We start from the raw sequence: 21019 nt of genomic DNA, 5'->3' as shown, positions 1-21019 counted from the left end.
AGGGGGGAAACATAGCAGAGGATGGTTTCGATCCATCGACCTCTGGGTTATGGGCCCAGCACGCTCCCGCTGCGCCACTCTGCTGGGGCTGGCAGGCTGCCCTTCTGCCCCGACACCCTCTTGCCTCTCTGACAGGAAGCCAGCACCTCGCACAGTGAGGAGCAGTGCTTCCTTTCTCCTCCTCCCAGCCCACGCCTTCCCGCAGGCTCCCCACGCAGGCCAAAACCCGAGCCAGCGCTCTTCCTGGTGGCCATGCAACCGCCCGCCACAGATACCTGCAGAGCCCAGGTGGAAGGGCGCCCCTTCCTTTCTTCTGCCCGCGCCCCTCTTCTGAGCCTCTGACAGCAGCCTTTGACAGCGGGTTCTGCCTCCAGGCAATATGTTTTCAGGATCTGGGACCACGGAGTAGGACTGTGCATCACTCCAGCACGGCGGTCCACTGGTGCCCACGAGTATTGTGCCTGACGGGAGAAATGCCCCAGGCTGCATCCTCAACAGGGCCAGCCCAGTCCTGAGCAGCCCGTAGCACCCTTCGCGTTGTGTGTAGCTGGGGGTGTGCCTCCTCTCTTCATGTTGAGCCCTGCCTCACTTTCCCTGGCCCCAGGGGGAAGTCGAATGGAGGTGGAGGGCTTTTGCTTCCTGTCTTTTCAGACCCATGACCTGAACAGAGCTGTTTGTTGCAAAAGACCAGCAGCTGGTGCCCCGAGCTCACAGGGCTGGTTCGCAGAGCTAACTGCCGCCCAATAATCCGGTTGGGTTCTTGTGGGGAAGGAGAGCGCCCCTGAGAGAGAGAATGGCAATCGCCTTCCGAGCTGGAGAGCTGCTATTGTTTTCCCGTCCGGGTCCCTTGCCCTAGACCTGGCCGACGGACCCCGGTGGGCCGGAGGTGAGGGCTCCCGGTGGTGGTGCGGGACCAGGGGGCTGAGCCAGCCGGGCCTTCTTAGCGCAGACGGCAGCGCGTCAGTCTCATAATCTGGAGGTCCTGAGTTCGAGCCTCAGAGAAGGCAGGCTTGCCTCTTGCTGCCTGAGCCAGGCGCCTTGCCTGCCACCCGGGGCAGGCTCCAGTCGCCTAAGCGTGGCCCCCCGCTGCCTTTTCTTCCCGGTGCTGGCCAGGAGGCAGGCGCCTGGTGTGTCCGCGCGGGTGGCGCTGGCGATGCTCTTCCTGGGCCGGCTTTGCCCAAGGTAGCGCACACCATGAACGCTGAGGGCCATGCCCAGCCCGGTCACTAGTGGCAGCCCCAGTCCCTGCTTCTTTTCTGCTGGGCTGGTGCGGTGTCAGGTGCGGGAGGTGGCGGAGGAAAAGCAGCCAGGCCGAAGCAGGTGCTTGGGCGCCCCGCAGAGAAAGTGGCCCAGCCTGGGGGAGCGTGGCCGAGCGGTCCAAGGCGCTGGATTAAGGCTCCAGTCTCTGCGGGGGCGTGGGTTCGAATCCCACCGCTGCCACAGATTTTGCAGCGTGCAGGTGGCACTTGGGCCTCCCGAAGCTCCCCTTGCTACGGCCTTGTTCCCCCGCAGCTCGCGCTCTGCCCAAAGGTCCCCCTTAGGCTGCTGAAGCCTTGACTCTGCTCATTCTGCCCCTGCTTTCCGGAGCCCTTGCCCCCAAGTTGGGGGGGCTGCTCCAGCCCTTCTTGCCCCTGGTCCCAAGAGACCAGCTTCGCGACTGCCCCATACACAGTGGTGAGCAGGACCAGGGCGACCTGGGTGCCTGCAGGAGGCAGGACCAAGAGGAGCAGTGTGATACGGCAAGGAGGGAAATGGCGGTCGCCTCGAAGGAGGCGGAGCAGATGTGAAAAGCCTGGGAGTAGGGGCCTCTAGATACTAGGATGGCTGGGGAGAGGAAGGTGGGTAGCAGGCCGGGACCTGGAGCAAATGTTGGGCAGGCGGAAGTAGGGAAGCAGGGCGGTGGCGGCGGGGGCAGGGAAAGACGGAGCCTGGGTGGGAGGGCCAGTTTTTGGAGGCTTAAGCCCCGGGTGGTTGTGCGGGTGCTGTGTTTATTGTTGCCCGACCGCACCCTCTGTATTTGCTTGGCAGGGAAATCCTGGGCGGTAGGAATTTGTGGCACCAGGTCAACCTTATGGAAGCCAAAGGGGACTTTCAGGCACAAGGTCAACCCCATGTATTCCTAAAGGGACTTTGAGGCACCAGGTCAACCCCATGGAAGCCAAAGGGGACTTTCAGGCACAGTGTCAACCCCATGTATTCCTAAGGGGTCTTTCAGGCACCAGGTCAACCCCATGGAAGCCAAAGGGGAGTTACAGGCAGAATGTCATCCCCATGTATTCCAAAGCTGACTTCCAGGCACCAGGTCAACCCCAATCACTCCTATGGGGACTTGCAGGCAGAATGTCAACCCCATGTATTCCTAAGGGGACTTTGAGGCACCAGGTCAACCCCATGGAAGCCAAAGGGGAGTTTCAGGCAGAATGTCACCCCCATGTATTCCAAAGGTGACTTCCAGGCACCAGATCAACCCCAATCACTCCTATGGGGATTTACAGGCAGAATGTTAACCCCGTGTATTCCTAAGGGGACTTTGAGGCACCAGGTCAACCCCATGGTAGCCAATGGGGACTTGCAGGCAGAATGTCAACCCCATGTATTCCTAAGGGGACTTTGAGGCACCAGGTCAGCCCCATGGAAGCCAAAGGGGACTTTGAGTCACAATGTCAACCCCATGTATTCCTAAGGGGACGTCCAGGCACCAGGTCAACCCCATGGAAGCCAATGGGGACTTTCAGGCAGAATGTCAACCCCATGTATTCCTAAGGGGACTTGGAGGCACCAGGTCAACCCCATGGTAGCCAATGGGGACTTGCAGGCAGGATGTCAACCCCGTGTATTCCTAAGCGGTCTTTGAGGCACCAGGTCAACCCCATGGAAGCCAAAGGGCACTTTCAGTCCCAATGTCAACCCCTTGCATTCCTAAGGGGACTTTCAGGCACCAGGTCAACCCCATGGAAGCCAATGGGGACTTTCAGGCAGAATGTCAACCCCATGTATTCCTAAGGGGACTTTGAGGCACCAGGTCAGCCCCATGCAAGCCAATGGGGACTTGCAGGCACAATGTCAACCCCGTGTATTCCTAAGCGGACTTTGAGGCACCAGGTCAACCCCATGGAAGCCAAAGGGGACTTTCAGGCACAATGTCAACCCCGTGTATTCCTAAGGGGTCTTTCAGGCACCAGGTCAACCCCATGGAAGCCAAAGGGGAGTTTCAGGCAGAATGTCACCCCCCTGTATTCCAAAGGTGACTTCCAGGCACCAGATCAACCCCAATCACTCCTATGGGGACTTGCAGGCGGAATGTCAACCCCATGTATTCCTAAGGGGACTTTGAGGCACCAGGTCAACCCCATGGAAGCCAATGGGGACTTTCAGGCAGAATGTCAACCCCATGTGTTCCTAAGGGGACTTTCAGGCACCAGGTCTACCCCATGCACTGCTATGGGGACTTGCCAGCACAATGTCAACCCCATACATTGCTATGGGGACCTTGAGCCCCCAGGCCAACCTCATGCAAGCCTAAGGGGACCTTGAGGCTCTCGGTCAAGCCCGTGTAAGCTTATGGGGACTTCCAGGCACAATGTCATCCCCAGACATTGTTATGGGGCCTTTCGGGCACCAGCTCAACCCCATGCAAGTCTATGGGGACTTGTAGGCAGACAGTCAACCCTGTGCATTCCTATGGGGTCTTCCAGGCACCAGGTCAACCCCATGCAAGCCAGTGGGGACTTCCAGGCACAATGTCAACCCCATGCATTCGTATGGGACCTTTCAGGCACCAGGTCAACCCCATGCAAGCCTCTGGCGTTTGAGGTCACGAGACCGATTCGCTCTCTCCGCTCCCTCCATTTTTGGCCAAATGCCCTCTCGGCCCATGGCGAGCAAGGGCCGGAAACGCATTGCAAGTCAAGGGCCCGTGCTGAGAGCGAGCCGCCCCCACCTCCCCGGCCCCGTCAGGAGAAGGCGGGCTGGCCAGCGCGCCGCAGGGCGTGGGGCCCCACCGGGCTGAGGGCCAGGTTCTGGCTCCAGCCTCTTTGGCAGCCTGGGCCCCAAAGCCCACGTTGCCACCTCCTCAGCCCCCACGCTCCAGGTTTGGGGGCTGAAGCTGTATTCCCGGATGTCTTGCCCAGGTAGGAGGACCCCTCGGGGCTGCGGTCACAGCTCTTGGCAGGCCGCCTTCTCCCAGGCCCTTCCTTTGCAGCCAGCCTCCCTGCTCTGCTGGCCTTTCCTGAGTAGCGGCCGCCACGTTCTCGGGCTCCTCCTAGACCCAGTCCCCCAAATCCTCCTGCGATCCTTCCCTCTCCCTCCCGCCTCCAACACAGACACAGGTGCTCAACCCCTTCTTTCTTTGGTCCCCAAACTAGGAGGCAGGGGGGAGGAAGATGCCTTCACGGCCTGGCAACCGCGTTGGCTTCCTTTGCTTGCGCTGTGGTGCCTGGTGCCCAGGTCACTCGGTCCCATTCCTGGCGGGCTCTTCTCTGCTTCTGAGCACCTTCTCCTCCCTTCCCTCCGAGGCCACAGCTGCCCCGGGGCTGCCGCAGCTGCCCCGCCCCCACTCCCTCGGCAGGACTGTCACTGGAGGAGAGCCCACCGGCCTTCCCTTGCAAAGTTCCGTGAGCACGCTCCCCACCGCCTTTGGGGAAGGAGGCCGGAGAGCCCCACTCTCAGGCATGTCAAGGACAAAGCCACTTGGAGGGGCGGGAATCAGGTAGGGGAAGCAAAAGGCAAGCAGGGGGGAAACATAGCAGAGGATGGTTTCGATCCATCGACCTCTGGGTTATGGGCCCAGCACGCTCCCGCTGCGCCACTCTGCTGGGGCTGGCAGGCTGCCCTTCTGCCCCGACACCCTCTTGCCTCTCTGACAGGAAGCCAGCACCTCGCACAGTGAGGAGCAGTGCTTCCTTTCTCCTCCTCCCAGCCCACGCCTTCCCGCAGGCTCCCCACGCAGGCCAAAACCCGAGCCAGCGCTCTTCCTGGTGGCCATGCAACCGCCCGCCACAGATACCTGCAGAGCCCAGGTGGAAGGGCGCCCCTTCCTTTCTTCTGCCCGCGCCCCTCTTCTGAGCCTCTGACAGCAGCCTTTGACAGCGGGTTCTGCCTCCAGGCAATATGTTTTCAGGATCTGGGACCACGGAGTAGGACTGTGCATCACTCCAGCACGGCGGTCCACTGGTGCCCACGAGTATTGTGCCTGACGGGAGAAATGCCCCAGGCTGCATCCTCAACAGGGCCAGCCCAGTCCTGAGCAGCCCGTAGCACCCTTCGCGTTGTGTGTAGCTGGGGGTGTGCCTCCTCTCTTCATGTTGAGCCCTGCCTCACTTTCCCTGGCCCCAGGGGGAAGTCGAATGGAGGTGGAGGGCTTTTGCTTCCTGTCTTTTCAGACCCATGACCTGAACAGAGCTGTTTGTTGCAAAAGACCAGCAGCTGGTGCCCCGAGCTCACAGGGCTGGTTCGCAGAGCTAACTGCCGCCCAATAATCCGGTTGGGTTCTTGTGGGGAAGGAGAGCGCCCCTGAGAGAGAGAATGGCAATCGCCTTCCGAGCTGGAGAGCTGCTATTGTTTTCCCGTCCGGGTCCCTTGCCCTAGACCTGGCCGACGGACCCCGGTGGGCCGGAGGTGAGGGCTCCCGGTGGTGGTGCGGGACCAGGGGGCTGAGCCAGCCGGGCCTTCTTAGCGCAGCCGGCAGCGCGTCAGTCTCATAATCTGGAGGTCCTGAGTTCGAGCCTCAGAGAAGGCAGGCTTGCCTCTTGCTGCCTGAGCCAGGCGCCTTGCCTGCCACCCGGGGCAGGCTCCAGTCGCCTAAGCGTGGCCCCCCGCTGCCTTTTCTTCCCGGTGCTGGCCAGGAGGCAGGCGCCTGGTGTGTCCGCGCGGGTGGCGCTGGCGATGCTCTTCCTGGGCCGGCTTTGCCCAAGGTAGCGCACACCATGAACGCTGAGGGCCATGCCCAGCCCGGTCACTAGTGGCAGCCCCAGTCCCTGCTTCTTTTCTGCTGGGCTGGTGCGGTGTCAGGTGCGGGAGGTGGCGGAGGAAAAGCAGCCAGGCCGAAGCAGGTGCTTGGGCGCCCCGCAGAGAAAGTGGCCCAGCCTGGGGGAGCGTGGCCGAGCGGTCCAAGGCGCTGGATTAAGGCTCCAGTCTCTGCGGGGGCGTGGGTTCGAATCCCACCGCTGCCACAGATTTTGCAGCGTGCAGGTGGCACTTGGGCCTCCCGAAGCTCCCCTTGCTACGGCCTTGTTCCCCCGCAGCTCGCGCTCTGCCCAAAGGTCCCCCTTAGGCTGCTGAAGCCTCGACTCTGCTCATTCTGCCCCTGCTTTCCGGAGCCCTTGCCCCCAAGTTGGGGGGGCTGCTCCAGCCCTTCTTGCCCCTGGTCCCAAGAGACCAGCTTCGCGACTGCCCCATACACAGTGGTGAGCAGGACCAGGGCGACCTGGGTGCCTGCAGGAGGCAGGACCAAGAGGAGCAGTGTGATACGGCAAGGAGGGAAATGGCGGTCGCCTCGAAGGAGGCGGAGCAGATGTGAAAAGCCTGGGAGTAGGGGCCTCTAGATACTAGGATGGCTGGGGAGAGGAAGGTGGGTAGCAGGCCGGGACCTGGAGCAAATGTTGGGCAGGCGGAAGTAGGGAAGCAGGGCGGTGGCGGCGGGGGCAGGGAAAGACGGAGCCTGGGTGGGAGGGCCAGTTTTTGGAGGCTTAAGCCCCGGGTGGTTGTGCGGGTGCTGTGTTTATCGTTGCCCGACCGCACCCTCTGTATTTGCTTGGCAGGGAAATCCTGGGCGGTAGGAATTTGTGGCACCAGGTCAACCTTATGGAAGCCAAAGGGGACTTTCAGGCACAAGGTCAACCCCATGTATTCCTAAAGGGACTTTGAGGCACCAGGTCAACCCCATGGAAGCCAAAGGGGACTTTCAGGCACAGTGTCAACCCCATGTATTCCTAAGGGGTCTTTCAGGCACCAGGTCAACCCCATGGAAGCCAAAGGGGAGTTACAGGCAGAATGTCATCCCCATGTATTCCAAAGCTGACTTCCAGGCACCAGGTCAACCCCAATCACTCCTATGGGGACTTGCAGGCAGAATGTCAACCCCATGTATTCCTAAGGGGACTTTGAGGCACCAGGTCAACCCCATGGAAGCCAAAGGGGAGTTTCAGGCAGAATGTCACCCCCATGTATTCCAAAGGTGACTTCCAGGCACCAGATCAACCCCAATCACTCCTATGGGGATTTACAGGCAGAATGTTAACCCCGTGTATTCCTAAGGGGACTTTGAGGCACCAGGTCAACCCCATGGTAGCCAATGGGGACTTGCAGGCAGAATGTCAACCCCATGTATTCCTAAGGGGACTTTGAGGCACCAGGTCAGCCCCATGGAAGCCAAAGGGGACTTTGAGTCACAATGTCAACCCCATGTATTCCTAAGGGGACGTCCAGGCACCAGGTCAACCCCATGGAAGCCAATGGGGACTTTCAGGCAGAATGTCAACCCCATGTATTCCTAAGGGGACTTGGAGGCACCAGGTCAACCCCATGGTAGCCAATGGGGACTTGCAGGCAGGATGTCAACCCCGTGTATTCCTAAGCGGTCTTTGAGGCACCAGGTCAACCCCATGGAAGCCAAAGGGCACTTTCAGTCCCAATGTCAACCCCTTGCATTCCTAAGGGGACTTTCAGGCACCAGGTCAACCCCATGGAAGCCAATGGGGACTTTCAGGCAGAATGTCAACCCCATGTATTCCTAAGGGGACTTTGAGGCACCAGGTCAGCCCCATGCAAGCCAATGGGGACTTGCAGGCACAATGTCAACCCCGTGTATTCCTAAGCGGACTTTGAGGCACCAGGTCAACCCCATGGAAGCCAAAGGGGACTTTGAGGCACAATGTCAACCCCGTGTATTCCTAAGGGGTCTTTCAGGCACCAGGTCAACCCCATGGAAGCCAAAGGGGAGTTTCAGGCAGAATGTCACCCCCCTGTATTCCAAAGGTGACTTCCAGGCACCAGATCAACCCCAATCACTCCTATGGGGACTTGCAGGCGGAATGTCAACCCCATGTATTCCTAAGGGGACTTTGAGGCACCAGGTCAACCCCATGGAAGCCAATGGGGACTTTCAGGCAGAATGTCAACCCCATGTGTTCCTAAGGGGACTTTCAGGCACCAGGTCTACCCCATGCACTGCTATGGGGACTTGCCAGCACAATGTCAACCCCATACATTGCTATGGGGACCTTGAGCCCCCAGGCCAACCTCATGCAAGCCTAAGGGGACCTTGAGGCTCTCGGTCAAGCCCGTGTAAGCTTATGGGGACTTCCAGGCACAATGTCATCCCCAGACATTGTTATGGGGCCTTTCGGGCACCAGCTCAACCCCATGCAAGTCTATGGGGACTTGTAGGCAGACAGTCAACCCTGTGCATTCCTATGGGGTCTTCCAGGCACCAGGTCAACCCCATGCAAGCCAGTGGGGACTTCCAGGCACAATGTCAACCCCATGCATTCGTATGGGACCTTTCAGGCACCAGGTCAACCCCATGCAAGCCTCTGGCGTTTGAGGTCACGAGACCGATTCGCTCTCTCCGCTCCCTCCATTTTTGGCCAAATGCCCTCTCGGCCCATGGCGAGCAAGGGCCGGAAACGCATTGCAAGTCAAGGGCCCGTGCTGAGAGCGAGCCGCCCCCACCTCCCCGGCCCCGTCAGGAGAAGGCGGGCTGGCCAGCGCGCCGCAGGGCGTGGGGCCCCACCGGGCTGAGGGCCAGGTTCTGGCTCCAGCCTCTTTGGCAGCCTGGGCCCCAAAGCCCACGTTGCCACCTCCTCAGCCCCCACGCTCCAGGTTTGGGGGCTGAAGCTGTATTCCCGGATGTCTTGCCCAGGTAGGAGGACCCCTCGGGGCTGCGGTCACAGCTCTTGGCAGGCCGCCTTCTCCCAGGCCCTTCCTTTGCAGCCAGCCTCCCTGCTCTGCTGGCCTTTCCTGAGTAGCGGCCGCCACGTTCTCGGGCTCCTCCTAGACCCAGTCGCCCAAATCCTCCTGCGATCCTTCCCTCTCCCTCCCGCCTCCAACACAGACACAGGTGCTCAACCCCTTCTTTCTTTGGTCCCCAAACTAGGAGGCAGGGGGGAGGAAGATGCCTTCACGGCCTGGCAACCACGTTGGCTTCCTTTGCTTGCGCTGTGGTGCCTGGTGCCCAGGTCACTCGGTCCCATTCCTGGCGGGCTCTTCTCTGCTTCTGAGCACCTTCTCCTCCCTTCCCTCCGAGGCCACAGCTGCCCCGGGGCTGCCGCAGCTGCCCCGCCCCCAGTCCCTCGGCAGGACTGTCACTGGAGGAGAGCCCACCGGCCTTCCCTTGCAAAGTTCCGTGAGCACGCTCCCCACCGCCTTTGGGGAAGGAGGCCGGAGAGCCCCACTCTCAGGCATGTCAAGGACAAAGCCACTTGGAGGGGCGGGAATCAGGTAGGGGAAGCAAAAGGCAAGCAGGGGGGAAACATAGCAGAGGATGGTTTCGATCCATCGACCTCTGGGTTATGGGCCCAGCACGCTCCCGCTGCGCCACTCTGCTGGGGCTGGCAGGCTGCCCTTCTGCCCCGACACCCTCTTGCCTCTCTGACAGGAAGCCAGCACCTCGCACAGTGAGGAGCAGTGCTTCCTTTCTCCTCCTCCCAGCCCACGCCTTCCCGCAGGCTCCCCACGCAGGCCAAAACCCGAGCCAGCGCTCTTCCTGGTGGCCATGCAACCGCCCGCCACAGATACCTGCAGAGCCCAGGTGGAAGGGCGCCCCTTCCTTTCTTCTGCCCGCGCCCCTCTTCTGAGCCTCTGACAGCAGCCTTTGACAGCGGGTTCTGCCTCCAGGCAATATGTTTTCAGGATCTGGGACCACGGAGTAGGACTGTGCATCACTCCAGCACGGCGGTCCACTGGTGCCCACGAGTATTGTGCCTGACGGGAGAAATGCCCCAGGCTGCATCCTCAACAGGGCCAGCCCAGTCCTGAGCAGCCCGTAGCACCCTTCGCGTTGTGTGTGGCTGGGGGTGTGCCTCCTCTCTTCATGTTGAGCCCTGCCTCACTTTCCCTGGCCCCAGGGGGAAGTCGAATGGAGGTGGAGGGCTTTTGCTTCCTGTCTTTTCAGACCCATGACCTGAACAGAGCTGTTTGTTGCAAAAGACCAGCAGCTGGTGCCCCGAGCTCACAGGGCTGGTTCGCAGAGCTAACTGCCGCCCAATAATCCGGTTGGGTTCCTGTGGGGAAGGAGAGCGCCCCTGAGAGAGAGAATGGCAATCGCCTTCCGAGCTGGAGAGCTGCTATTGTTTTCCCGTCCGGGTCCCTTGCCCTAGACCTGGCCGACGGACCCCGGTGGGCCGGAGGTGAGGGCTCCCGGTGGTGGTGCGGGACCAGGGGGCTGAGCCAGCCGGGCCTTCTTAGCGCAGCCGGCAGCGCGTCAGTCTCATAATCTGGAGGTCCTGAGTTCGAGCCTCAGAGAAGGCAGGCTTGCCTCTTGCTGCCTGAGCCAGGCGCCTTGCCTGCCACCCGGGGCAGGCTCCAGTCGCCTAAGCTTGGCCCCCCGCTGCCTTTTCTTCCCGGTGCTGGCCAGGAGGCAGGCGCCTGGTGTGTCCGCGCGGGTGGCGCTGGCGATGCTCTTCCTGGGCCGGCTTTGCCCAAGGTAGCGCACACCATGAACGCTGAGGGCCATGCCCAGCCCGGTCACTAGTGGCAGCCCCAGTCCCTGCTTCTTTTCTGCTGGGCTGGTGCGGTGTCAGGTGCGGGAGGTGGCGGAGGAAAAGCAGCCAGGCCGAAGCAGGTGCTTGGGCGCCCCGCAGAGAAAGTGGCCCAGCCTGGGGGAGCGTGGCCGAGCGGTCCAAGGCGCTGGATTAAGGCTCCAGTCTCTGCGGGGGCGTGGGTTCGAATCCCACCGCTGCCACAGATTTTGCAGCGTGCAGGTGGCACTTGGGCCTCCCGAAGCTCCCCTTGCTACGGCCTTGTTCCCTCGCAGCTCGCGCTCTGCCCAAAGGTCCCCCTTAGGCTGCTGAAGCCTCGACTCTGCTCATTCTGCCCCTGCTTTCTGGAGCCCTTGCCCCCAAGCTGGGGAGGCTGCTCCAGCCCTTCTTGCCCCTGGTCCCAAGAGACCAGCTTCGCGACTGCCCCATACACAGTGGTGAGCAGGACCAGGGCGACCTGGGTGCCTGCAGGAGGCAGGACCAAGAGGAGCAGTGTGATACGGCAAGGAGGGAAATGGCGGTCGCCTCGAAGGAGGCGGAGCAGATGTGAAAAGCCTGGGAGTAGGGGCCTCTAGATACTAGGATGGCTGGGGAGAGGATGGTGGGTAGCAGGCCGGGACCTGGAGCAAATGTTGGGCAGGCGGAAGTAGGGAAGCAGGGCGGTGGCGGCGGGGGCAGGGAAAGACGGAGCCTGGGTGGGAGGGCCAGATTTTGGAGGCTTAAGCCCCGGGTGGTTGTGCGGGTGCTGTGTTTATTGTTGCCCGACCGCACCCTCTGTATTTGCTTGGCAGGGAAATCCTGGGCGGTAGGAATTTGTGGCACCAGGTCAACCTTATGGAAGCCAAAGGGGACTTTCAGGCACAAGGTCAACCCCATGTATTCCTAAAGGGACTTTGAGGCACCAGGTCAACCCCATGGAAGCCAAAGGGGACTTTCAGGCACAGTGTCAACCCCATGTATTCCTAAGGGGTCTTTCAGGCACCAGGTCAACCCCATGGAAGCCAAAGGGGAGTTACAGGCAGAATGTCATCCCCATGTATTCCAAAGCTGACTTCCAGGCACCAGGTCAACCCCAATCACTCCTATGGGGACTTGCAGGCAGAATGTCAACCCCATGTATTCCTAAGGGGACTTTGAGGCACCAGGTCAACCCCATGGAAGCCAAACGGGAGTTTCAGGCAGAATGTCACCCCCATGTATTCCAAAGGTGACTTCCAGGCACCAGATCAACCCCAATCACTCCTATGGGGATTTACAGGCAGAATGTTAACCCCGTGTATTCCTAAGGGGACTTTGAGGCACCAGGTCAACCCCATGGTAGCCAATGGGGACTTGCAGGCAGAATGTCAACCCCATGTATTCCTAAGGGGACTTTGAGGCACCAGGTCAGCCCCATGGAAGCCAAAGGGGACTTTGAGTCACAATGTCAACCCCATGTATTCCTAAGGGGACGTCCAGGCACCAGGTCAACCCCATGGAAGCCAATGGGGACTTTCAGGCAGAATGTCAACCCCATGTATTCCTAAGGGGACTTGGAGGCACCAGGTCAACCCCATGGTAGCCAATGGGGACTTGCAGGCAGGATGTCAACCCCGTGTATTCCTAAGCGGTCTTTGAGGCACCAGGTCAACCCCATGGAAGCCAAAGGGCACTTTCAGTCCCAATGTCAACCCCTTGCATTCCTAAGGGGACTTTCAGGCACCAGGTCAACCCCATGGAAGCCAATGGGGACTTTCAGGCAGAATGTCAACCCCATGTATTCCTAAGGGGACTTTGAGGCACCAGGTCAGCCCCATGCAAGCCAATGGGGACTTGCAGGCACAATGTCAACCCCGTGTATTCCTAAGCGGACTTTGAGGCACCAGGTCAACCCCATGGAAGCCAAAGGGGACTTTGAGGCACAATGTCAACCCCGTGTATTCCTAAGGGGTCTTTCAGGCACCAGGTCAACCCCATGGAAGCCAAAGGGGAGTTTCAGGCAGAATGTCACCCCCCTGTATTCCAAAGGTGACTTCCAGGCACCAGATCAACCCCAATCACTCCTATGGGGACTTGCAGGCGGAATGTCAACCCCATGTATTCCTAAGGGGACTTTGAGGCACCAGGTCAACCCCATGGAAGCCAATGGGGACTTTCAGGCAGAATGTCAACCCCATGTGTTCCTAAGGGGACTTTCAGGCACCAGGTCTACCCCATGCACTGCTATGGGGACTTGCCAGCACAATGTCAACCCCATACATTGCTATGGGGACCTTGAGCCCCCAGGCCAACCTCATGCAAGCCTAAGGGGACCTTGAGGCTCTCGGTCAAGCCCGTGTAAGCTTATGGGGACTTCCAGGCACAATGTCATCCCCAGACATTGTTATGGGGCCTTTCGGGCACCAGCTCAACCCCATGCAAGTCTATGGGGACTTGTAGGCAGACAGTCAACCCTGTGCATTCCTATGGGGTCTTCCAGGCACCAGGTCAACCCCATGCAAGCCAGTGGGGACTTCCAGGCACAATGTCAACCCCATGCATTCGTATGGGACCTTTCAGGCACCAGGTCAACCCCATGCAAGCCTCTGGCGTTTGAGGTCACGAGACCGATTCGCTCTCTCCGCTCCCTCCATTTTTGGCCAAATGCCCTCTCGGCCCATGGCGAGCAAGGGCCGGAAACGCATTGCAAGTCAAGGGCCCGTGCTGAGAGCGAGCCGCCCCCACCTCCCCGGCCCCGTCAGGAGAAGGCGGGCTGGCCAGCGCGCCGCAGGGCGTGGGGCCCCACCGGGCTGAGGGCCAGGTTCTGGCTCCAGCCTCTTTGGCAGCCTGGGCCCCAAAGCCCACGTTGCCACCTCCTCAGCCCCCACGCTCCAGGTTTGGGGGCTGAAGCTGTATTCCCGGATGTCTTGCCCAGGTAGGAGGACCCCTCGGGGCTGCGGTCACAGCTCTTGGCAGGCCGCCTTCTCCCAGGCCCTTCCTTTGCAGCCAGCCTCCCTGCTCTGCTGGCCTTTCCTGAGTAGCGGCCGCCACGTTCTCGGGCTCCTCCTAGACCCAGTCGCCCAAATCCTCCTGCGATCCTTCCCTCTCCCTCCCGCCTCCAACACAGACACAGGTGCTCAACCCCTTCTTTCTTTGGTCCCCAAACTAGGAGGCAGGGGGGAGGAAGATGCCTTCACGGCCTGGCAACCGCGTTGGCTTCCTTTGCTTGCGCTGTGGTGCCTGGTGCCCAGGTCACTCGGTCCCATTCCTGGCGGGCTCTTCTCTGCTTCTGAGCACCTTCTCCTCCCTTCCCTCCGAGGCCACAGCTGCCCCGGGGCTGCCGCAGCTGCCCCGCCCCCACTCCCTCGGCAGGACTGTCACTGGAGGAGAGCCCACCGGCCTTCCCTTGCAAAGTTCCGTGAGCACGCTCCCCACCGCCTTTGGGGAAGGAGGCCGGAGAGCCCCACTCTCAGGCATGTCAAGGACAAAGCCACTTGGAGGGGCGGGAATCAGGTAGGGGAAGCAAAAGGCAAGCAGGGGGGAAACATAGCAGAGGATGGTTTCGATCCATCGACCTCTGGGTTATGGGCCCAGCACGCTCACGCTGCGCCACTCTGCTGGGGCTGGCAGGCTGCCCTTCTGCCCCGACACCCTCTTGCCTCTCTGACAGGAAGCCAGCACCTCGCACAGTGAGGAGCAGTGCTTCCTTTCTCCTCCTCCCAGCCCACGCCTTCCCGCAGGCTCCCCACGCAGGCCAAAACCCGAGCCAGCGCTCTTCCTGGTGGCCATGCAACCGCCCGCCACAGATACCTGCAGAGCCCAGGTGGAAGGGCGCCCCTTCCTTTCTTCTGCCCGCGCCCCTCTTCTGAGCCTCTGACAGCAGCCTTTGACAGCGGGTTCTGCCTCCAGGCAATATGTTTTCAGGATCTGGGACCACGGAGTAGGACTGTGCATCACTCCAGCACGGCGGTCCACTGGTGCCCACGAGTATTGTGCCTGACGGGAGAAATGCCCCAGGCTGCATCCTCAACAGGGCCAGCCCAGTCCTGAGCAGCCCGTAGCACCCTTCGCGTTGTGTGTGGCTGGGGGTGTGCCTCCTCTCTTCATGTTGAGCCCTGCCTCACTTTCCCTGGCCCCAGGGGGAAGTCGAATGGAGGTGGAGGGCTTTTGCTTCCTGTCTTTTCAGACCCATGACCTGAACAGAGCTGTTTGTTGCAAAAGACCAGCAGCTGGTGCCCCGAGCTCACAGGGCTGGTTCGCAGAGCTAACTGCCGCCCAATAATCCGGTTGGGTTCTTGTGGGGAAGGAGAGCGCCCCTGAGAGAGAGAATGGCAATCGCCTTCCGAGCTGGAGAGCTGCTATTGTTTTCCCGTCCGGGTCCCTTGCCCTAGACCTGGCCGACGGACCCCGGTGGGCCGGAGGTGAGGGCTCCCGGTGGTGGTGCGGGACCAGGGGGCTGAGCCAGCCGGGCCTTCTTAGCGCAGACGGCAGCGCGTCAGTCTCATAATCTGGAGGTCCTGAGTTCGAGCCTCAGAGAAGGCAGGCTTGCCTCTTGCTGCCTGAGCCAGGCGCCTTGCCTGCCACCCGGGGCAGGCTCCAGTCGCCTAAGCGTGGCCCCCCGCTGCCTTTTCTTCCCGGTGCTGGCCAGGAGGCAGGCGCCTGGTGTGTCCGCGCGGGTGGCGCTGGCGATGCTCTTCCTGGGCCGGCTTTGCCCAAGGTAGCGCACACCATGAACGCTGAGGGCCATGCCCAGCCCGGTCACTAGTGGCAGCCCCAGTCCCTGCTTCTTTTCTGCTGGGCTGGTGCGGTGTCAGGTGCGGGAGGTGGCGGAGGAAAAGCAGCCAGGCCGAAGCAGGTGCTTGGGCGCCCCGCAGAGAAAGTGGCCCAGCCTGGGGGAGCGTGGCCGAGCGGTCCAAGGCGCTGGATTAAGGCTCCAGTCTCTGCGGGGACGTGGGTTCGAATCCCACCGCTGCCACAGATTTTGCAGCGTGCAGGTGGCACTTGGGCCTCCCGAAGCTCCCCTTGCTACGGCCTTGTTCCCCCGCAGCTCGCGCTCTGCCCAAAGGTCCCCCTTAGGCTGCTGAAGCCTCGACTCTGCTCATTCTGCCCCTGCTTTCCGGAGCCCTTGCCCCCAAGTTGGGGGGGCTGCTCCAGCCCTTCTTGCCCCTGGTCCCAAGAGACCAGCTTCGCGACTGCCCCATACACAGTGGTGAGCAGGACCAGGGCGACCTGGGTGCCTGCAGGAGGCAGGACCAAGAGGAGCAGTGTGATACGGCAAGGAGGGAAATGGCGGTCGCCTCGAAGGAGGCGGAGCAGATGTGAAAAGCCTGGGAGTAGGGGCCTCTAGATACTAGGATGGCTGGAGAGAGGAAGGTGGGTAGCAGGCCGGGACCTGGAGCAAATGTTGGGCAGGCGGAAGTAGGGAAGCAGGGCGGTGGCGGCGGGGGCAGGGAAAGACGGAGCCTGGGTGGGAGGGCCAGTTTTTGGAGGCTTAAGCCCCGGGTGGTTGTGCGGGTGCTGTGTTTATTGTTGCCCGACCGCACCCTCTGTATTTGCTTGGCAGGGAAATCCTGGGCGGTAGGAATTTGTGGCACCAGGTCAACCTTATGGAAGCCAAAGGGGACTTTCAGGCACAAGGTCAACCCCATGTATTCCTAAAGGGACTTTGAGGCACCAGGTCAACCCCATGGAAGCCAAAGGGGACTTTCAGGCACAGTGTCAACCCCATGTATTCCTAAGGGGTCTTTCAGGCACCAGGTCAACCCCATGGAAGCCAAAGGGGAGTTACAGGCAGAATGTCATCCCCATGTATTCCAAAGCTGACTTCCAGGCACCAGGTCAACCCCAATCACTCCTATGGGGACTTGCAGGCAGAATGTCAACCCCATGTATTCCTAAGGGGACTTTGAGGCACCAGGTCAACCCCATGGAAGCCAAAGGGGAGTTTCAGGCAGAATGTCACCCCCATGTATTCCAAAGGTGACTTCCAGGCACCAGATCAACCCCAATCACTCCTATGGGGATTTACAGGCAGAATGTTAACCCCGTGTATTCCTAAGGGGACTTTGAGGCACCAGGTCAACCCCATGGTAGCCAATGGGGACTTGCAGGCAGAATGTCAACCCCATGTATTCCTAAGGGGACTTTGAGGCACCAGGTCAGCCCCATGGAAGCCAAAGGGGACTTTGAGTCACAATGTCAACCCCATGTATTCCTAAGGGGACGTCCAGGCACCAGGTCAACCCCATGGAAGCCAATGGGGACTTTCAGGCAGAATGTCAACCCCATGTATTCCTAAGGGGACTTGGAGGCACCAGGTCAACCCCATGGTAGCCAATGGGGACTTGCAGGCAGGATGTCAACCCCGTGTATTCCTAAGCGGTCTTTGAGGCACCAGGTCAACCCCATGGAAGCCAAAGGGCACTTTCAGTCCCAATGTCAACCCCTTGCATTCCTAAGGGGACTTTCAGGCACCAGGTCAACCCCATGGAAGCCAATGGGGACTTTCAGGCAGAATGTCAACCCCATGTATTCCTAAGGGGACTTTGAGGCACCAGGTCAGCCCCATGCAAGCCAATGGGGACTTGCAGGCACAATGTCAACCCCGTGTATTCCTAAGCGGACTTTGAGGCACCAGGTCAACCCCATGGAAGCCAAAGGGGACTTTCAGGCACAATGTCAACCCCGTGTATTCCTAAGGGGTCTTTCAGGCACCAGGTCAACCCCATGGAAGCCAAAGGGGAGTTTCAGGCAGAATGTCACCCCCCTGTATTCCAAAGGTGACTTCCAGGCACCAGATCAACCCCAATCACTCCTATGGGGACTTGCAGGCGGAATGTCAACCCCATGTATTCCTAAGGGGACTTTGAGGCACCAGGTCAACCCCATGGAAGCCAATGGGGACTTTCAGGCAGAATGTCAACCCCATGTGTTCCTAAGGGGACTTTCAGGCACCAGGTCTACCCCATGCACTGCTATGGGGACTTGCCAGCACAATGTCAACCCCATACATTGCTATGGGGACCTTGAGCCCCCAGGCCAACCTCATGCAAGCCTAAGGGGACCTTGAGGCTCTCGGTCAAGCCCGTGTAAGCTTATGGGGACTTCCAGGCACAATGTCATCCCCAGACATTGTTATGGGGCCTTTCGGGCACCAGCTCAACCCCATGCAAGTCTATGGGGACTTGTAGGCAGACAGTCAACCCTGTGCATTCCTATGGGGTCTTCCAGGCACCAGGTCAACCCCATGCAAGCCAGTGGGGACTTCCAGGCACAATGTCAACCCCATGCATTCGTATGGGACCTTTCAGGCACCAGGTCAACCCCATGCAAGCCTCTGGCGTTTGAGGTCACGAGACCGATTCGCTCTCTCCGCTCCCTCCATTTTTGGCCAAATGCCCTCTCGGCCCATGGCGAGCAAGGGCCGGAAACGCATTGCAAGTCAAGGGCCCGTGCTGAGAGCGAGCCGCCCCCACCTCCCCGGCCCCGTCAGGAGAAGGCGGGCTGGCCAGCGCGCCGCAGGGCGTGGGGCCCCACCGGGCTGAGGGCCAGGTTCTGGCTCCAGCCTCTTTGGCAGCCTGGGCCCCAAAGCCCACGTTGCCACCTCCTCAGCCCCCACGCTCCAGGTTTGGGGGCTGAAGCTGTATTCCCGGATGTCTTGCCCAGGTAGGAGGACCCCTCGGGGCTGCGGTCACAGCTCTTGGCAGGCCGCCTTCTCCCAGGCCCTTCCTTTGCAGCCAGCCTCCCTGCTCTGCTGGCCTTTCCTGAGTAGCGGCCGCCACGTTCTCGGGCTCCTCCTAGACCCAGTCGCCCAAATCCTCCTGCGATCCTTCCCTCTCCCTCCCGCCTCCAACACAGACACAGGTGCTCAACCCCTTCTTTCTTTGGTCCCCAAACTAGGAGGCAGGGGGGAGGAAGATGCCTTCACGGCCTGGCAACCACGTTGGCTTCCTTTGCTTGCGCTGTGGTGCCTGGTGCCCAGGTCACTCGGTCCCATTCCTGGCGGGCTCTTCTCTGCTTCTGAGCACCTTCTCCTCCCTTCCCTCCGAGGCCACAGCTGCCCCGGGGCTGCCGCAGCTGCCCCGCCCCCAGTCCCTCGGCAGGACTGTCACTGGAGGAGAGCCCACCGGCCTTCCCTTGCAAAGTTCCGTGAGCACGCTCCCCACCGCCTTTGGGGAAGGAGGCCGGAGAGCCCCACTCTCAGGCATGTCAAGGACAAAGCCACTTGGAGGGGCGGGAATCAGGTAGGGGAAGCAAAAGGCAAGCAGGGGGGAAACATAGCAGAGGATGGTTTCGATCCATCGACCTCTGGGTTATGGGCCCAGCACGCTCCCGCTGCGCCACTCTGCTGGGGCTGGCAGGCTGCCCTTCTGCCCCGACACCCTCTTGCCTCTCTGACAGGAAGCCAGCACCTCGCACAGTGAGGAGCAGTGCTTCCTTTCTCCTCCTCCCAGCCCACGCCTTCCCGCAGGCTCCCCACGCAGGCCAAAACCCGAGCCAGCGCTCTTCCTGGTGGCCATGCAACCGCCCGCCACAGATACCTGCAGAGCCCAGGTGGAAGGGCGCCCCTTCCTTTCTTCTGCCCGCGCCCCTCTTCTGAGCCTCTGACAGCAGCCTTTGACAGCGGGTTCTGCCTCCAGGCAATATGTTTTCAGGATCTGGGACCACGGAGTAGGACTGTGCATCACTCCAGCACGGCGGTCCACTGGTGCCCACGAGTATTGTGCCTGACGGGAGAAATGCCCCAGGCTGCATCCTCAACAGGGCCAGCCCAGTCCTGAGCAGCCCGTAGCACCCTTCGCGTTGTGTGTGGCTGGGGGTGTGCCTCCTCTCTTCATGTTGAGCCCTGCCTCACTTTCCCTGGCCCCAGGGGGAAGTCGAATGGAGGTGGAGGGCTTTTGCTTCCTGTCTTTTCAGACCCATGACCTGAACAGAGCTGTTTGTTGCAAAAGACCAGCAGCTGGTGCCCCGAGCTCACAGGGCTGGTTCGCAGAGCTAACTGCCGCCCAATAATCCGGTTGGGTTCCTGTGGGGAAGGAGAGCGCCCCTGAGAGAGAGAATGGCAATCGCCTTCCGAGCTGGAGAGCTGCTATTGTTTTCCCGTCCGGGTCCCTTGCCCTAGACCTGGCCGACGGACCCCGGTGGGCCGGAGGTGAGGGCTCCCGGTGGTGGTGCGGGACCAGGGGGCTGAGCCAGCCGGGCCTTCTTAGCGCAGCCGGCAGCGCGTCAGTCTCATAATCTGGAGGTCCTGAGTTCGAGCCTCAGAGAAGGCAGGCTTGCCTCTTGCTGCCTGAGCCAGGCGCCTTGCCTGCCACCCGGGGCAGGCTCCAGTCGCCTAAGCTTGGCCCCCCGCTGCCTTTTCTTCCCGGTGCTGGCCAGGAGGCAGGCGCCTGGTGTGTCCGCGCGGGTGGCGCTGGCGATGCTCTTCCTGGGCCGGCTTTGCCCAAGGTAGCGCACACCATGAACGCTGAGGGCCATGCCCAGCCCGGTCACTAGTGGCAGCCCCAGTCCCTGCTTCTTTTCTGCTGGGCTGGTGCGGTGTCAGGTGCGGGAGGTGGCGGAGGAAAAGCAGCCAGGCCGAAGCAGGTGCTTGGGCGCCCCGCAGAGAAAGTGGCCCAGCCTGGGGGAGCGTGGCCGAGCGGTCCAAGGCGCTGGATTAAGGCTCCAGTCTCTGCGGGGGCGTGGGTTCGAATCCCACCGCTGCCACAGATTTTGCAGCGTGCAGGTGGCACTTGGGCCTCCCGAAGCTCCCCTTGCTACGGCCTTGTTCCCTCGCAGCTCGCGCTCTGCCCAAAGGTCCCCCTTAGGCTGCTGAAGCCTCGACTCTGCTCATTCTGCCCCTGCTTTCTGGAGCCCTTGCCCCCAAGTTGGGGGGGCTGCTCCAGCCCTTCTTGCCCCTGGTCCCAAGAGACCAGCTTCGCGACTGCCCCATACACAGTGGTGAGCAGGACCAGGGCGACCTGGGTGCCTGCAGGAGGCAGGACCAAGAGGAGCAGTGTGATACGGCAAGGAGGGAAATGGCGGTCGCCTCGAAGGAGGCGGAGCAGATGTGAAAAGCCTGGGAGTAGGGGCCTCTAGATACTAGGATGGCTGGGGAGAGGATGGTGGGTAGCAGGCCGGGACCTGGAGCAAATGTTGGGCAGGCGGAAGTAGGGAAGCAGGGCGGTGGCGGCGGGGGCAGGGAAAGACGGAGCCTGGGTGGGAGGGCCAGTTTTTGGAGGCTTAAGCCCCGGGTGGTTGTGCGGGTGCTGTGTTTATTGTTGCCCGACCGCACCCTCTGTATTTGCTTGGCAGGGAAATCCTGGGCGGTAGGAATTTGTGGCACCAGGTCAACCTTATGGAAGCCAAAGGGGACTTTCAGGCAC

General features: G+C 60.9%; 7 non-coding genes across 7 annotated transcripts; all 7 read left to right on the top strand.

Annotated features, from left to right (window-relative positions):
* The first annotated feature begins 1358 nt into the window (after positions 1 to 1358).
* TRNAL-AAG (transfer RNA leucine (anticodon AAG)) lies at positions 1359 to 1440 on the top strand. The gene has a single exon. It is a non-coding gene; the product is annotated as a tRNA-Leu (tRNA).
* Positions 1441 to 5664: 4224 nt separating this feature from the next.
* On the top strand, positions 5665 to 5737 carry TRNAM-CAU (transfer RNA methionine (anticodon CAU)). Its single transcript has one exon. It is a non-coding gene; the product is annotated as a tRNA-Met (tRNA).
* A 351-nt stretch (positions 5738 to 6088) lies between these two features.
* TRNAL-AAG (transfer RNA leucine (anticodon AAG)) lies at positions 6089 to 6170 on the top strand. Its single transcript has one exon. It is a non-coding gene; the product is annotated as a tRNA-Leu (tRNA).
* Positions 6171 to 10394: 4224 nt separating this feature from the next.
* Positions 10395 to 10467, top strand: TRNAM-CAU (transfer RNA methionine (anticodon CAU)). Its single transcript has one exon. It is a non-coding gene; the product is annotated as a tRNA-Met (tRNA).
* Positions 10468 to 10818: 351 nt separating this feature from the next.
* On the top strand, positions 10819 to 10900 carry TRNAL-AAG (transfer RNA leucine (anticodon AAG)). Its single transcript has one exon. It is a non-coding gene; the product is annotated as a tRNA-Leu (tRNA).
* Positions 10901 to 19854: 8954 nt separating this feature from the next.
* TRNAM-CAU (transfer RNA methionine (anticodon CAU)) lies at positions 19855 to 19927 on the top strand. Its single transcript has one exon. It is a non-coding gene; the product is annotated as a tRNA-Met (tRNA).
* Positions 19928 to 20278: 351 nt separating this feature from the next.
* TRNAL-AAG (transfer RNA leucine (anticodon AAG)) lies at positions 20279 to 20360 on the top strand. Its single transcript has one exon. It is a non-coding gene; the product is annotated as a tRNA-Leu (tRNA).
* Positions 20361 to 21019: the final 659 nt, after the last annotated feature.

Source organism: Alligator mississippiensis, chromosome 4 (assembly GCF_030867095.1).
Source record: "Alligator mississippiensis isolate rAllMis1 chromosome 4, rAllMis1, whole genome shotgun sequence".
NCBI classification, from domain to species: domain Eukaryota; kingdom Metazoa; phylum Chordata; order Crocodylia; family Alligatoridae; genus Alligator; species Alligator mississippiensis.
Note: the sequence above shows the minus strand (reverse complement) of the source record. Positions and strands in the feature narration are given on the sequence as shown.